Here is a 19,278-nt window from a genome sequence, read left to right as displayed (position 1 = left end):
TCGGTATCTTTTATATAGTACAACGCAATCGTACCTTCCTTTTTTCCTGGTAAAATTTACTGACTTATATTTCTTTACATTAAGAGACATATGATTCATATCGCACCATTGTACAACACGATCAATGTCCTGCTGTAGTTCACCCTCATCCTTCTTGATATATATAACTTTAAATAGTTTTACATCGTCAGCAAACAGCAAACATGACGAAGATTATTCGGCAAGTCGTTAATCAAAATTAAAAATAGAAGGGGACCCAAATTAGATCCTTGAGGAACACCGGAGTAGCTAATGAAGTTGCCTGAGATTTCGCCTTTAAGAGACACAAACTGACGTCGATCTTTCAGGTAAGTACATAACATTCGAAGTAGTGGTTCCGAGAACCCAAACTGGTGCATTTTGGGACAAGAATTTTATGATCTACCTTGTCGAATGCTTTTTCGAAGTCTGTATAGACAACATCCGTTCTTCCGTTGTTATCCAATACATCATACAGTGTCTGAGTAAATCCTACAAGATTTATAATAACAGATCTATTAGGTAAAAATCCATGTTGAAATTCTGAAATACCTGCCTAATGTGATTATAGATCTTGAAATATAGGGTGATATAAATAAAAATGAGATGTAACTCGGAGACAAGTCTCGAAGGAGGATTGAGACAGAAGTCACTTGCGAGACAGAACTCGTCATCTATATGAATAAAGTTTGTTTCTCGCTAACGAGACTTGTCTCCTTCCGCTTGAGATGAGTCTCGCACACTGGCTCTGGTATCTGTCAGCTGACGAGTGAATTAACAATCAGAGAGCTACGAAGAGTGGTTTTGTTGGAACAGGTGAAAGTGTTAGATTTAAAAGCGAAAAAGATTGAAAAGCGACAGTGTGTTCTCGAAAAAACAGAAGAACTCATTTCAGTGCAAAAACAGATTTTGCAACTGCAAATGGAAAATATTTTACATGAAAGGGAGAAAAGAGCAGAACAAACAAGTACAACCGAAATGGAACACCCAACGACATTTTTTCATTTAGAATAGTTCTTGACAGACTTTTCTTCTCCTTCAGTTATGTTTCACTTGGGAGCCTATTCTACCTATCAATATTCAATAACCACTAGTTATTATTTCAATTCTTTCTAGGCTTACATAAACGTAGTGGCTCGTACACTTAGTATACTTGAACCCCAGCTTGGGAACGACTGATTTAAGGTTTATTTTCTTGTAAGTTTCCTTCAAGATATTGTGTAAGAAGTTACATTGTATTTATCATCACATTTAGGATCCACATACAAATGCATAATTTTCTGCGGTCATTGAAAGTCATTCAAACACTTTTTAAACACGCTTTGTACTTCATTCTTCACGAATATGAGGAGTTTATTGATCATACCTGTGCATAGCTAGGGGCGTTTCTGCATATAATGTACTTTTTCTACAATTTGTTTTACGTCGCACCGACATCGATACGTCTTATGGCGACGATGGGACAGGTTTAGGATTGGGATGGAAGCGACCGTGGCCTTAAGGTACAGTCCCAGCATTTGCCTGGTGTGAAAATGGGGAACCACGGAAAACGATGTTCAGCGTTCCCGACAGTGGGGCTTACACTCACTATCTCCCGGATGTAAGCTCACAGCCGCGCGCCCCTAACCACACGGCCAACTCACCCGGTATATAATATACAACCAATACCTATATAATGTTGCATAAACTGCCGAAATTTCAAACTTTCAAAACATAGAAATAATACAAAATGCTATCCATATTCATTAACGAATATAACTAATAAGGGAGTTGTTTGATTTGGACCGGACAAATTGCAATGAAACTTAGTAACATGATGAGCTATAGACATGCGGAACTCAATGGTGATAACCGTTCTGCCTTGAAATATCATTTTCGTACCGGTATTTATTGACAGTAAATTTTTGCTCCAGTTGTACATGGAACGTGGTGTGTAGATGGCAGCGATTTTAATGAAACATGGTAGGATGATCAATTAAGACATCAGAACATCGCTGCATGATTGACGTTGTTGCCCTCAGTGTGACAAAATGAATCACTCTCAACAAGAATCCGAAAGTTTAAGGCTATTTATAGCATGTAAGTTATATACAAATGACGAGGCTTTGATATTACATATTTTAGCTTCAATTGTAAACGACAAAGAAGTATTAAAAGCCTAATATTTTGAAATATTAATATCCTGTGCATGTTAGTAAAATGGGTCTGAAGAGCAAGACATTCTGTTCATGTTGTCAAAATCTAATTTTCACTCTATAGCGCACTGTCTAATGTAACTTTTAAAATAGAACTATCAGTGCATTTCTACAGTGCATACGCGAGGTCAATACAGCTGCAAGCCACCCAGCTGTTCTTTAGCAATTAATTATAACAATATCGTTGATTTTATGACAAAGTGAATATCAACAATAAATTTAAGATAGGTAGATTGACAATTCATGGAAGTTAAATCGAAATCTGTCTGATCCAAACCAAATGCTTCCCTCGTGGTATTCGGCGCAAGTGAGATCTTGGTGCGATGGTTGAGAAAGAGCAGCACTCATAGAGGCAGCAAATCATTGGCCGAATAACGTCATTATGCGAATCTGTTAAATGTTGTGAAACCAGTTACAGAATATTTTTTCAAGGGCACGAGCCGCCGGTTGAAACTTTTAAATAAACTTAGAAACAGTGCAATCGAAAAAGGCATGGGCAGGGAATTTTACGGCACTTAAACATAAATGGGATAGCTTTCACTAGGACCAAAGATACTCGCACATTCGTTCAATACCATTTGGCCAACATGTGATAGAGAGCGATAATTTTCAGACTTGAAAAAATATCCTTCCAGATATCAAAATAATAATAATAATAATAATAATAATAATAATAATAATAATAATAATAATAATAATAATAATAATAATTTCGTGTGGCTATTTCTAGCCTAGTACAGCCCTTGTAAGGCAGAACCTCCGACGAGGATGGGTGGCAACTGCCGTGTTATTGTAATGGAGGATAGTGTTGTGTGTGAGTTGCAGGAATGTTGAGGATTTAAGGTTAAAATCTCTGACCCGACAGCGAATCGAACCCGGAGGCCCCTGAACCGAAAAGTACCACGCTGACCATTCAGCTAAGGAGCAGGACAAAGTGAATAATGAAATCCTTGAATAAATGTAGGTCATATCTTAAACATAGCTATGTTTTGTTTCTGCCTTTTCCGTGATTGTGAATTAATTTCATTTATAAAATGTTAGTCGTATTTTGTGAATAGAAAAAATGTTAACGTACAGAAAAAATCACAAATGTAGAATAGATTAAGCATAATTAAATTAATTTAATAATTACTAAGAAAATTATCAGGATTGTATGTTGCACGGTTTTGCATATTTCTGGTTTGATTTTGAACATCTTAGACTTTATGATGCATGTAAATCCTATCGCAAATGGCTATCATCGTCATCATCTTTATCGTTATTGTTATGTGAATATCTCGTGTATTGGCTCTAGAAAATGTGCTAACCATTCCACATTTTCTTTCCGGTAACGGTAGAGATCTTTATAATCATGTTCGAGAGAATTTCTTCGTGCTTTATAAATTTTTCTTATCCGTTGTAAAACCATCATAAATTCCGCCATCACGTTTTCAGCCTGATTCTATCGGCTTGAGTCACCTTCTGGGCTGTCTCAAGAAATTCTGAGACCAGTCTCCATTCAGAGAGACTAAACTCCAGTTTATTCATATACATTTGGAGATGTGTCTCCGGAAGAATCCGCTAACGAGCTGTGTCTCAAGGAGCAAAGGTCACTGCTGAGACATCGCTTTTTTATTCATATACATTTGAGACATGTCTTAATATTTATGAGACAAGAGATACGTCTCCGGTTTATTCATATCACCCATAGTATATATGTTCGTATACTTTTACAAAGGCGTCAATAATGGAAACAGGGCGGTAGTTAGATATATTTTCATGAACGCCTGCCTTCGGAACTGGTGTAATTTTTGATATTTTCCACCTTTCAGGGAAGCAAGACTTTTTAAATGAAAGGTTGAAAATGAGGGTTAGCTGTGGAGCCAGTATTTCTGCACATCCTTTAGTTATATAAGGTGGGATTTATCTGGACCGCTAGCCTTTTTATGTTTTAGTTTTCCAATTATGGCCATTTTTACCTCTTCTTCTGATATAGAAGTAATATTGAGCACAACCACAGTTGTAATACAGGAATCTCATCCAAGTCCATGTTATCGATATTATAATTAAAGTCCGGGATGGTATACACCGATTAGAAATATTATTTCCAGTTTCATACCTGTTGTCGTTATAGAAATAGGCATTATCACCTATTCGCGTTACTCATTTACTACTAGTAAACGTCCAGAAATTATTAATATTGTGTTTTATTCCATTTTCTAAGTTGTGAACATATATTTTATATGCAATGTTTATTTTAGATTTTAGTTCACTTCTACGCTGCCTAAATTGATCGTCATATTTTGAAAACTTTCTCTTCCTGGCACATTTATTTTTACGCTTTAGAGTTTGGATAATATAGTGTGTAAACCATACGGAATATTTGGATTTTTGAATGAGATTCCTCTTGGGAATGCATACATCAGAACATTTGTACAGTGAGGTGTAAAAGAAATCCACTGCAAGGTCAACGTTCTCAAAGGAATACAACGGGTTCCAGTCAAAGTCACGCATTTCACAGTAAAGTTTCATAAAATGGATTAATTTAATTTTGTATTATAGTGTTTTATTATTGAGTGTGAATGTAATTGAGTGCATGAAAAGCCGGCGCGATATCAGAGGAAATACGCAGGTAAGAAGCATGTATTCTTCTTGGTATTCTGCTTTGTGTGGTGAGTACTGTTATAACCACTACCAGCTGTGGACCTGACTGTCCCACTACCCCTAACCTCTCCTATCCGAGAACGGAGACACCCCGCTGCCAAGGCTCATTAGTGAAAGTATTTCAGGCCAACGCACGTTCATTGAACTGCATTCATTTAAATTCTCAATCCCTACCTGCTCACCATGAGGAGCTAACAGCTCTCCTTGAAAACAGTAATGTACACGTAGCTTGTATCAGTGATAGCTGGTTACGCGCAACTATCCCTAGTAGTATGGTACACATAACGGGCTATAATATTTACAGGCATGCCCGAATAGATAAAAGAGGTGGAGGAGTAGCCTTGTACTGTAGAGATGATATTACATGTAAAATCGTATGCACATCTGACCACTGTGCTGACCCGAGACCTGAGTTCATTTTTGCCGAGATAATTGTGACAAGAGTTAAAGCCCTAATAGGAGTTTTTTATCGGCCACCACGGGTAGGTCACCTCTCAGACATTGAAGACATCCTGCAGAGACTATCACCTGCTTATGAACATATTTTAATATTTGGAGACTTCAATACCAATTTACTGGAACAGGCTGGAGATACAAAGCAACTGTTAAGTATTTTCCAGACGTGTGACATGACAATACTTCCACTAAAACCGACAAATCATACCTCATCTTCACATACACTAATTGACTTAATGGTCACTAACAAACCACAGAAAATAGTATCACATGGACAAATTCCTACCCATAGCATATCGTCACATGACTTAATATACTTATCTTACTCGCTCAAAGTACCGAAGTATAAGTCCAGATACATCACATTCAGGGACATTAAACATATAAACTTAGATCATCTGAGAGTTGACGCCTTGAATAGTCCTTGGGATGACGTAAAAATATAAACGGTATCGATAAGAAAGTTGAAACGTTAAGTTCACTTATACTTGGTCTCCTTGATAAACATGCACCTAAGCGTACGGCCAAAGTCTCCCGACCTCCTTCTCCATGGCTGACCGATGACATTAAACAAATGATGTCTCACCGTGACGCGTTACACCGGCTCTACAGACGCACACACTCTTCCAGAGCGCTTGAACAGTATCGGACACTTCGGAATAGAATTAAAGTAATAATTCGAAATAAGAAATTTTCTTTTTACAATCACCCGGCTCGAAATTTAAATGTGTCAAACACTTGGAAACAACTTCGTTCCATTGGAATTGGGAAAGGTTTGTCCCAGCCATGTAATCCAGACATCTCTCTGGAGAGATTGAATGCTCATTTTTCTGAAGTAAAAATTAAACCGGAAATACACACAATATCACGGACTATAAAATCTCTTCTGAACCAGCCACCACCAAATAGGCCATTCTTTGAATTTCGCGAAGTCACAGAGATTGATGTGAAACGCGACGTATTATCAATCACATCATCTGCTGTAGGACCTGACGAAATACCCATACTCATAATACAACACATCATTGATATTATTCTTCCTGCCATTACTCATATATACAACACGTGCCTCACAAGTGGCCTCTTTCGAAAAATGTGGAAAAATACCATTATAAATCCTGTTCCCAAAACTTCCTCACCTGTACTTATAACAGATTATCGACCTGTTTGTATACTTTCATCTCTCTCCAAGCCTCTTGAACGCATAGTACACGTGCAATTAACCGACTATTTAAATAAATACAAACTACTTGACCCTTTACAATCGGGTTTCAAAAAAGGACACAGTACGGCCACTGCCCTGCTGAAAGTTACAGACGACATGAGACGCGCTATGGACGAAAGGCAGGTGACGTTACTTACACTTCTTGATTTTAGCAGTGCTTTTGATACAGTAAATATAGACGTACCGGTTGCTAAATTGAAATCGCTTCACCTTGGACAGACAGCTCTAGAATTCTTTCTCTCATATCTTACGGAACGAAAACAACGCGTAATTATTCAGAATAGGTCATCCGAATGGGTAATGAAATTTTCAGGAGTACCACAAAGCTCTGTACTTGGACCACTTCTCTTTGTTATCTATATTAACGATATATCGACACGGCTAAGACACTGTAAATACCACTTGTATGCTGACGATCTACAGATCTATTATCATTCCAAAATTTCAGACATCAATCAAGCAATAGGTTATATGAACTCTGACTTAAGTAATATCTGTGCATACGCTCATGAAAACTGCATTTTAATTAATCCATCAAAATCTAAAGCTATTATTGTTGGGCAGACGAAACAAATCAGTGCAGCAAAAAACAAAAACATTCCTCCACTAACTTTATCTGGTAAAATTATTCCGTACGAAAACTCGGTAAGAAATTTTGGTGTAATTATAAACGAGAATCTTAACTGGGGAGAGCACATTACAAATATCTGTAGAAAAGTGTACGCGTCCCTTCACCCACTAAAATATCATCAAAATATGCTGCCACTAAACATGAGAATTAGGCTTATATATACTCTTATCCTCCCTTTATTTTCCTACTGTGACGTAGTACTAATTGATGCCACGAGAGAACAACTAAATCGATTACAACATGCTATGAACTCGTGTATTAGATTTATCTTTTCCTTACGCTATGATGTCCATGTTACCATTTATTATCGAGAACTTACTCTTCTAAAATTTGAACAATATAGAAACCTCCACGTGACAGTATTAATCTTTCGATTATTAAAAGAGAATATCCCATACTACTTATCTTCACAACTCAAATTCCTATCCTCTTTCCACCAGCATACCACACGCTTTGGCAGTACACTTGCTATCCCTCTCAGCAGGTCAGCAGCATTTAGCCGTTCCTTTGTTGCAAATGGAGCTAGAATATGGAATTCTCTCCCCCACAACATTAGAGCCATAAAATCCTTAAATTCCTTCAAGTTGTCTTGCCATGAGCATCTCCTCGATGTGTGCCGCCAGGCTGAATGAATCCGGTAGAGTGAATGTGTGTATGAATGTACGTTTACTGTGCTTATGGTATTTAGTGTCAATCAACTTTTAATTTGTAACGATAGTTTTAAGACATGACTAAGAGTATTTATAGAGTTTATGTTATTTTTTTCATATTTTGTTTCTAGTTTGTAATGGTAGTTTTAAGATAAGATTATGAATATTGCTCTCAGATAAACAATGTTAATGAAGTGTGGTTAAGTGTAAGAGAGGACCATGAGTCCTAACTTCGCCACTACAAATAAAGGCAAATATAATATAATAATATAAAATCTGCATTTTTGAAGTCATAATATTCACGGCAATGTTCTTAAAAATGGGAAGTTCCCTGGTTGGTAACGATAATAAAGAGAGTGCGCGATGGTGCAAATCTTCTGGTACCAGTACGAGTTCTTCATGTTTTATATTAATTGGTATGTTGGCCAAAACCAAGTCTAGTGTTCTAGAGTTAAAATTGAGAACACTGTTATATGATTTCAAGCCTAAATACGACATGAAATTTGCTAGACTATGACTGGCCGTTGATCCTTCAGATAATTTAGATCATTAATTGCAGCTAAGTTAAAATCACCCATAATGATGCAATCAGACATTATAAGGTGATTAATGTTTTAATGTAATCCTGATATACAGAGTAGCCAGAAAAAGGAGTTATATAGACAACATTTATAAATAACTTTCGATTATTACCAAGAATTTGAAGAGAAAGAGATTCACATTGTTGACTATTGTAAACAGAGGATAGCTTTACACGGTATCCCTTTTTAATAGCTATTAATACTCCACCTCCACGTGACTTTCCTGTTAGTGATCTGTCCCTATCATTTCTAAACACTACATATCGATCATCAAATAATTCACTATCAAATACACCATTCGCCAAGAACGTTTCAGTTAACACTAGTATATCAAATGAACAGCAAAGAAGATTTTGAAGAAATAACTCACGCTTGGTTCGAAGTCCTCTAACGTTTTGGTAATAAACTGACAAATTGTTCACAGACATTTAAAAAGCAATAAAAATGTTAAATAAATGTAGGAGTTTACACATGACTGATCATTGGAAAATATTCATACATTAAGGGTAGTAAAGGAAACCAAACCGCATTACAATTTACCTAAATCTTCGACACTACGAAGGACATGAACAGGACTTCCGTCTCCTTTCCTAACGTGCAGGTCACCTATAGGGCGTCAAATCGCAAGACTTGCACCAGGCCTGTTTCTTGCCACATCTACTCTACGTTTTGTTCTTTATTGTCCTACATGTTATACAATCTATCTATCTACAGGAATACTGTATATATTAAGCAGAATATATGTCTGTCTGAATGTTCCTTACACATATCCATACCGTTCCACAAATCTGAACCAAATTTTGTATAGCTCACTTTTAGGACAATACGTGTAACCCTATCTTCAAGAAAGTTTAACAGCTCTCTCTCTCTCTTTGCTGGATTTAAGCCTTTTGGCACATTAACAAAACCTAACATAGCGAAATATCGAATTTTCGTACAAGGACGAGGCAAAGCTCATTTTAACCCTCAAGATACAAAGAAAAAAATTCGGTATTTTCCTACGAGACAATAAACCATGTTTTAAGGTCTTAAAACTAACCGTTATAGAGATATTGGCACCACACTACCCCGCTCCAGGAATCGAATGAAGACATGAACGGGCGTAGCCATGGGAATGTCAGCTCAGGGATAATGCAGTAGAACATATGTCTGGTGTTCGAAGTAGGCACGTGCGTGAGTGTAGGCAATGCCAATGAAAGATACTGCTTAAACATTTTAAACTCATAACTAGTGTTAATGTGCAGAGATAGTAATTGTTTTTGAAAACACATTCCCATTTCTTAACAGCAAAATTATTGTGAATAACACAAAAGAGCTCTCGCTATTTACAGGACTGATTTGTAACTAGCGTTAATCTGCCTAGATATTCACGGCTACTGGATCTACATTTCCATACTCTTATCAGCATAGGTAATGATTCTGAATAATGCCAAAAATATTTTTAAACTCATTGAATGAGATAATCGCCAAGATACTCTTTCCGGAGACTGGATCCACATTTCCACATTATTATACGGATAATGATTGTGAACGGCATATAAGTCTTTCTGACGCTGTTTACAAGAGATGATGTCTAAATATTTTACACTTATAAATTTGTACACATATTACTTACTGTCTTGAGAAAAGCGCTGTGGGGATAAGACACCCCTCATCCCTAGGGGTGGAGGTGGGAAGGGGGCATACTGTATAAAAATGGAAAACTGTCGAATCCATAGTTCTTCGTGGTCGTTGAGATGAACAGTGACACTCACGATGTCGTTCAAGTCCAAGTTCAGCCCCATCGGTATGGGGGTGTGAAAGGGTTAAAAAAGAAAATGTGCAAAGTTACCAAGATTAAGGATGAATGTGTATATATCCAGAACAGCTCTCAACCAAATTTGATACATATATGACTTTCTATCTGGATAAACGACTACGGATGCAAAATACATTTAGGAAAGGGGGTAAATTGTAAAAAATAACGAAAAACGATCGATATTAGCATTGAATCCATAGTGTTCAGGGTCACCGAGATTAATTGTTACACACTGGATGCCGTTTAAGTCATAGTTCAGCCCCAGTCGGAATGGAGATTGAGAAGGGTTGAAAAAGACTGCCCAAAATAACCGACGTTATGGATATAGCCTACAGGGTGTTTAAATCAAGGAGTCTGATATTGCAATAGGGGTTGGGATTGGTCAAAATGAGAAGAAATGTTCCTATAAGCATTTCTCCAGAAAAGGATACCCGTAGAGATATGAGCCATTTTACTTGTGTTTAGTATATACACTTAAGACAATGGACGTCCTACCAGCTATTTCTAATAAACACATGACTGCCACACAATGGACGTCGTTTTGCCAGCTAATTCTAATGTACTCGTGACTGTCATGCAATGGACGTCATCCTACCAGCTACTTCCAATGAACACATGAATGTCAAATATGTTGCACAGAACACGCGTTGTGCAACTAGCCATCAACACCACCAACCAGGAGCTGTGATTATGTCAGCCCGTCTGTCCGCAGGTACCATCTGCACGTTACAGGAGACGCTCCATATGGTTATCACGCAATTGTACACATGCTTCGGCTCTTCTTCGCAAGAAATCCGAACGCGTCCCATGACGCTTGGCTTCTCGCGGATGTGGGCACACGCATTTGCCACACGCTGCTTTAACATCTGAACATTGTCGTTGAGTGTGGCATACATCAATGTCTTTGAAGTCCCCATAGTCATAAATCCAATGGACTGAGGTCCGGCGAACAGTGAGGCCATGCTACTCGACCTCCTCAACCAATCCATCGTACAGGAAATGTTCGGTTTAGGTATTGTCGTAATGCGTAGAAAATGGGATGGTGCCCCCATCCTGCATAAACCACATGCGTTGGCGTTCTAGAAGCAACCGCCCTCCAGCAGTCCGGGTAATTCAACGCACAGGAATCGATGATACACAACACCTGTTATTCTGTTCGGTAAAATGCGTGGCCCTATTACTTTGTCGCCCGCAATTCCTGCCCACATTTTGAAACTGAAACAATCCAGATGCCTCGACTCCCTGACAGCTCGAGGATTTGCATCTGCCAAACGTGCGTGTTGTGGTAATTTAATATGCCATTTCTGGTTAAATAATCACATGGGAAGAATTTAACCTAGCACTAAAACAATTAAAGGACAATAAAGCAACCGGACCGGGCGACAAACCAGCAGAACATCTCAAGGGAATAGGAGAAAGAATGAAACAACAACTGTATAATATCATTGCAAGATGCTATTACAATGGTGAAATTCCTGGAGACTTTACTAAAAGTAGTACAGTTACCTTACCAAAGATAGGAAATGCTACTGACTGTTCCAACTATAGAACACTAACACTGCTATCGCATGCATCTAAAATACTGCTTAACGTAATTAATAACAGGATTAGAAAGAAAATTGAACTATATACATCGCAAGATCATTTTGGTTTTACAACAAGGAAGGGAACAAGAGAAGCTCTTCTAGCATTAAGAACTATTCTAGAAAGAAGACTGAGTGTTAACAGGAAACCATACCTACATTGCATTTGTGGATATAGAGAAAGCCTTTGACAAGGTAAACTGGAAACAACTCTTTAGGAACATGAATAATATAGGACTGGACTGGAGGGACAGAAGACTCATTTTACTCCTGTACAAAAATTAAAGCACAACAATAGAAATCAGTGGTAATGTTAAGACAGCATCCAATAGAAGGGGAGTGAGACAAGGTTGTGCGCTATCTCCATTTTTGTTCAACATGTTCATTGAGGAGGCCTTATCAAAACTTAAGCAAAAAACCAAAGGAATCAAAATTAACGGACAACAAATCCACTGTATAAGGTTTGACGATGATATTGCATTAATTGCAGATTCAGAGAGGGAAATAAGTAAAATGCTACGAGTTTTAACATCAACGCTACAAGAATCAAAATTGAAACTGAACACCGCGAAAACAAAAGTATTAGTTGTCAAGAAATCAACTGAGGAAATACCAATAAACATTAAGGTAGGCGATGAAAATGTACAACAAGTAAGTCAATTTTGCTGCTTGGGAAGCATTATCACTCACGACAACAGGTGCACCACAGAAAACAGGAGTAGGATTGCTCTAGCTAAACAAGCCTTCAGTAACAAGAAACAGCTTTTGACAAGCAGGAGCATTAACATTAAATTTAGGAAAGAAATTACCAACATGTTTGTGTGGAGTGTTTTGTTGTATGGTTGCGAAACATAGTTCTTAGCAACACAGGATATAAAACGCCTGGAAGCAATGGAAATGTGGATATGGAGGAGGATGCTGAAAATGAGTTGGACAGAGAAAAAGTCAAACAATTTGGTCCTTAAGGAAATAAACGAAACAAGGGAATTGATCAACACTGTAGAAAAGAGGAAAACCAAATTCCTTGGCCACACACTTCGACATAACACATTCCTCACGACTATGCTTGAAGTAAAAGTTCTGGGTAAGAAGGGAAGAGGAAGGCCGAGGAAGAAGTATCTGGATTCCGTGATGGACAGGCTGAATTTGGAAAAATATGTTGACCTCAAACGCTCAGCAGAGGAGAGACAAATGTGGTTGCAGCGACAAGGCCTTGCCTTTAGAATATGAATGAATGAATGAATATCTGGTGAATCCTGCCTGTAAATTGTGGATCTTCCGCACTCTGACGTAGAAAACATTGACAGAACTGTGCCCTGGCACGGTGGTCAGGAGGCCGAAGAGCTTCAACACGTTGGACATGGTACGGATACGTGTAACTGCTCATGTAGAACAAACCACGCAAGAGCATGACTGATCCTTCAGCAGCTGCAATTATTCGCACACTTGTTTGAAGATCACGTTCTACGCGTTGCAACACCCGTTCCTCAATTTCTGGCGTTCGAACATGACGTGGTCTACCGCAATGCGTTGTCCTGGCATCAAATTAGCCCGTTTCTGCAAGTTGCTGGAATAGCCGAGCGAAAATGCCGATGTAATATTGCGGTGTGGATGTCATTGAGCGTATATGATACGGGCCTGTTGTCCACTACAGTTCGCTAATCCATAGCCAAAAACTACATCTGACATTTCCCTCGAGAAATACCCCATCACACTGTTTACGTCGACCACACAGCACAGGACCACTAGTCCGGTTTGGGTAAAGCAATGCACTTCCAGCATAACCGCATACTATGACGGAACATCAGACTCGTACAAAGACCTTCAACGGGAAGATGCATACGATGAATGAACCAAGACCAACTATAATACCTCAGACCGTAATCTAGAAGAAACATGGCGGTCATCGGTGGGCGATGTGAGAGGTTGAGGGGAAGGTTATGCGTCTTTATTCCGAGTCACCTAAAGAAAAGATCACAAGTCGAACGTCATGAAATGCAACTCACTAACTCAAAATATGAATAAGAAAACGCCAAAAGTAGCGTTATCGCGTATTGTAAGACTAAATGTAATTCCATAGGGGAAAATAACGAAGGGAGAATCATTGTATCAACATCAGGTTGAAACAGACATAGAGTATAAAAATATTTCACATATGAAATTCCGGTCAGCAAATAACATATATATATATCAACAAAGAGCATTATTAACCTTACATGAAATACTATGTCACGCCATCAACCACAGCCCATTATGTAAAACACGCAAACAAATTTCTCCAACAAAATGTCAACCCTCCAAAATCCACCTGGATTGTTGAGTAGGTACAAGCGATATTCGTATGATACACTTAACCATCTAAAGCATTCGTCACCTTAAAACTCACCATAATTGATGGCACAATTGTATTTTATATAAAAAGAAATTAATCCTCATATTCACTCACGGGAAGTGGGGTTAGGTTTAGTTTACGCACGTTCATTGTAAAACGTTGAAAATTAATTACGGTACATCATTCTTGCACCACCGTTCAAGATTAATTAAGTCTCTAAATTATAATTGTTACCGAGTTTTAGTGGTAGGTAGAGGTGAAAGAAGGTGCGGGCGTGAACGGGTCTCAAACTACGGAATCAAAGTTAATGTAAAATTTAACAAGGTTTTATTTTCTTTTTAAAATGACGAAATAACAAGCATTGCAGGTACAGAGTAGCAAGTCAACAAAATGTATGTACAATATTTACTAGATTTGGGCTCAGTGCCCTTGCTTCACAATTCGTGGGCAATCAGCCCAACCTTACTTCAAAATAAGTTTTACCAGAGGGGCAGAAAACCCCATTCATGTTCAGGAACATTTGCTTCAAATTACACTGAAAAGCCTCCACGAGGCATACAACACTCAATTTTCGAAAAAAAAAGCCACTCGCTCTCAACTCTAAGCCTCTCAAAGGCCACACCAAACTCCACCTTCACGTTGTCCTCACTGGACATAGACACAGGGGTAAAATACCCAACCTACTGAGGTCTATTAAATGAAAAGGGGTAATTACATGACCTCCAAAATAACAATTTGAGAGGAGGCGATCTGCACTCCTAATACACTTTGTTTTTAAAAACCTAATCTGGCTCTAGGCCACTAATGCAAGGGCTAATCCCATACTACAGAGGTGACTTTAGAAAAGAACAATTTATTTTACGTTAACTAAGAATAGGTTGAGAAAAATAAGTTCACCTCAAAACAATATGATTGGGAACTCGAGAGGGTTAAGCACTCTCTATCCCGATATGCAGTTTAAAAGATGGAATAGATACACGTTCCTTTACATTTTAGGGAAGGTTACATAATGGAAAAACTTCGGACCCGCCCCGATAGTTAAACTGCTGAGCAAGCAAGAAAAGATGTAATTAATCGGCCATTACCTGGTTGTTGACTGTCGCCGAAGAAAGAGGCGCTTCCCGCCCCTGCTATGTACTTTACACACTGAAAGATGGAACAGAAGTGGCCCGGAGATCCTAAAATCAGCAGTTTATATCCTCTCGCGGGAGGTTCGAGGCGTTAGGGGAATGAAAACACCCTCCCACAAACTCTTTATTGGGTAGGATACAGCAACAAATTCAAGTTGGAGGAAGATACCTCGGATTGGTCAGAAATTAATAAAAGAAATTCGGGATTGGTTAAATACAAAACAAGGGGAAGGAGAGGGGTATACAGCCAACTTAAACAATAACAGAAAGAAATTTAACAAGAAACAAATTTTTGAAATAAAAATTTCTCCAAAAAAATAGTTCTTTCACTCCGCACTAGGGTGCACTATTGTTGATCTTCAGTAGTGTCCTCTAGAAGAGAAAGTTCACACTTCTTACTACAAGCAAAACAAAAATACGTCGAAAATGACACAGTTCAAAAACTCTAAAATTTCCAGGTAGTGACATCTTCTGAGAAACTTGAAAATTAATACCGTCAATAAAGTTCAGACTTCCTCCAGCAGAGGAGTTTCAACTGGCGCAACTTTTAAATTAGCGGCGTGGAGGTGTACCGCCCGGTACAATAATAATAAATCTTGGTCAAGATTTTCCGGATCTTTCCGGGACTGATTTAATTTTCTTTGTAGTAAGGGGCGTTTGCCGATAGGGCAAATGCAAGGATATGCAGCATTAGTTTCAACTTCGCGCGCCACGCGAATTAGATCACCACCTTCTAGGGGTATAGTATCTTCCCTAACAATGCATTTGATTTCAAAAATGATAAAATGATTAATGCACACAACATTATTAGGCCTATCATTCGGCTCGATATTTTCCTTACGAATGTTAATCCAATTTTTCTTCAATACTAGGTCTTTTGGAAACGGGAACACTGAAGTTTGTACCCTACCTCTTCCTTATGTCCAGGCACCAGTACATTAAACTATAAACATAATGTATAGGTAACTAAAAATAAAGAAAATTCTTTCAGAGAAGAACACGAGAATCAATATTAACTTAATCACCACCGATATTGTTGGAATAAATAAGCTTTTTGAGAAAAAACAGCTTCTTACGGCACTGAAATAGGATCTATAACATTCTTAAGGTTATAAATAAATATAATGTACGATTAATAACATTCAAATTTCCGAAAAGATTTGGTAACAACACGATTTACACAACTCAGACCTTAACTGACCTATCGAAACTGGCCATAATGGCGGCAGCTGGAGTGCTAGCATGCGTTTGTTTTGATTTGTTCTCTTAAGGTTGGTCTCCACTGATTAAAATTTAACACCAACATGTTAAATTTATCATGTTACAATTGGCATGCATATTGTGGAGGTGCTGGTTGAACACCATGTCTATGCAAACATCTTAGGCAACGAAAGAAAAAACAAATGAAGTGCGCAGAATCAAAAACAGTGAAAGCAGGAGTATGTAACCGTGCAAAAATGAAAAATACAGTAGTTTACAAAGGAATTTGAGAATCATCCAGATATTGATTGATAGCATGTATTACGACAGGAGACATATCGGTAAGCAAACAGGAGACGTTGGTGGGGAGGCATTTTTGGAGACTGACAAGACGAGAAATAAAAGCCGGATGAAAAGAATCATACACCGGGCATTAGAATAATAAATGATTTACATCAGCAATCGGAGTACCACATACACAGGAGGAATGAGGGGAGAGGTTAAATCGATGTTTATACAGAGGAGTAAGGGCATGATTAAAGCGAAGGTGAATAATGTTTGTAATGTGACGGCGAGAATAGTTACCCTTCAGATACCAAGGATAGGGGGAATACAAGGCTGGATATTGTAATAAAAGCGACCTTTATAAGAAGCAGAACCAGTCCAATCTTCTTACCACTGACGATAAGCAGAATGTTTAAGTAGAGGGTAAAAATCGGGTAAAGGAACGGCAGGTTGAAGTAGGGATTTCCCATCACGAGCAGCTCGCTTAGCGATCAAATCCACTTGTTCATTCCCATAGATACCCATATGACTAGGGACTCAGACGAAGGTGAGAGCAACTCCAGATTGATGCAAGGTATAAATGAGACTTTTAACATGATACAAATACCAGGTGAAAGAAAGATGAGAGGACATTAACGATTGGACGTCGCTGAGAGAATCCGTATAAATAGCTGCTTTAGGTATAGAATGATGCACGATGTACATGAGAGCTTGACGAATACCAAAAAGTTTTCGCAGTACAAATAGAAAATTCACTGGGTAAACGATAGGTTTCAGCAACATTGGTATTGGCAATTGCTCCAACGCCGGAACAGATATTTGCGCCGTCTGTATATATATTGAAGCCGGAATCGCTTAAAGCAACACGTAATTTTTAAGAGGAGGGCCAATCAACGAGAAACTAGAAATAAAGGAAGAAAAACAAGATGTAGGGGAGATAATGATAGAAGGGACAAAAATGAACAGTCAAAATGAATTAAATAAAATGGAGGAGAAAGAGTGCGTAAGATAGCATTTTTATATGAGAGAAGAAATTGATACGCATATAACAAAGCAGGCATCTTACAACGGCGGGCATGCGAAAGAAGGGAGTAGTCATTTAATAAGCGAAATTTAGGAAGCAATGTGTGTTGAGCAACGGCAAATCGTTTAAATAAATATTTAGATGTTATCATTTTACGGCGAATTGGAAGAGGGAGCTCACCGGTTTCAACAAGGGGTAGATAACAATGCTCCAACACATGTTCTCAGGGCTTTGAATTGTACAGTATTTAAGTGTTTAAGAGAAGAATCAGACGCTGTATGTATAACATGCGCGCAGTAGTCGAATCTAGAGCGAATAGTAGCCGAATATAAATACTGAGCTGTGCCAGGATCAGGCCCCCATAATCTTCTAGTAACCGCTTGGAGAATTTTAATATGCGCATCAGAGGAATTTCGTAACCGATTAATATGATGTTTTCAAGATAAAGAGCGATCCAACTGAACGCAAAAGTCAGGGGCGTATTCTCCCTGAATGCAAGGCATTCATTGCATGCGTTATGATAACACAAAGAACTGTCTGATGTACGATTTTAGGTTGTTTCAAGTCAAATATTAACGATTTCATCCCTCAGAAGTTCAAAATGTCCGCGCAACTGTATTAGTTCCGTTGCTTGACTATGTGTGGTGCTGGTGTAGTCTCGCCGTCTATTCCACTATAGAAAGAAAGAGACAGCAAATGGAGGAGTTAAGAATGTAAGGCATTCAATCTTAAAATTGCATTCGGTGGCAGGCGTAGTTCTGAAGCCCACCGAATGATGTCGCTGAAATTGAAACTTGATCAGAATTTGTCACCCCATACCCGTGCTACCCTCTGCCATCTGTCAGCAACTTGAAGAAAGTCGGCATGTATAAACTTATAGCGAACGGGACCCACAGATTACCCCCCAACGAGAACCCAACGTGACGAAACTGACCAGTGCCACTGGGGTGACTTACTTCCAGTGCTTGAGTTGTGGCTAACTAGTGAGTTAATTTATTGTGTGTTTTGCTGATAAGTGAGTTCATTTTGAGTGTGCTGTTCCTGTGCTATTCGTCGTTTTCGGTGTTTTATTCTATTTTGCGCACATGTGGTATTAAAGATGGATGAGTCTAAAACGGATATAATTGTAAATCAGTTTGAAAAGCCATTTACTGGCCGTTCGTTTGATGAAAAGATTCAAATAGTTAAAGCCGGGAGACCTCTACCTTCTCTCGTAAATTTAAAAACAGAAAACAGGAATTGTGTACGCACGTTCAATCCAGAAACTTACAGTAAAGCTGTTCGGCTCGAATTCACCTACATGTAATTAGGGTGAGTAGATTTGAAATTTACTTAATACATTGTGTTAACTGCATGGTTACTAGTTGCATGCCTCTGTGGAGATTCCAGGATACGCCACTGGCCAAGGTATTTATGGGAGGAACAAAAGTGAATGATATGAGACTAGAAAACAAGTGGCTCAGAATTAAACCTATTCTTAGAAGTTAAAAGCATAGCACAGCATTTAGAGGTGGGAAGTTGAAGACC

This window comes from Anabrus simplex, chromosome 5 (genome assembly GCF_040414725.1).
Source record: "Anabrus simplex isolate iqAnaSimp1 chromosome 5, ASM4041472v1, whole genome shotgun sequence".
Lineage (NCBI taxonomy): Eukaryota > Metazoa > Arthropoda > Insecta > Orthoptera > Tettigoniidae > Anabrus > Anabrus simplex.
Note: the sequence above shows the minus strand (reverse complement) of the source record.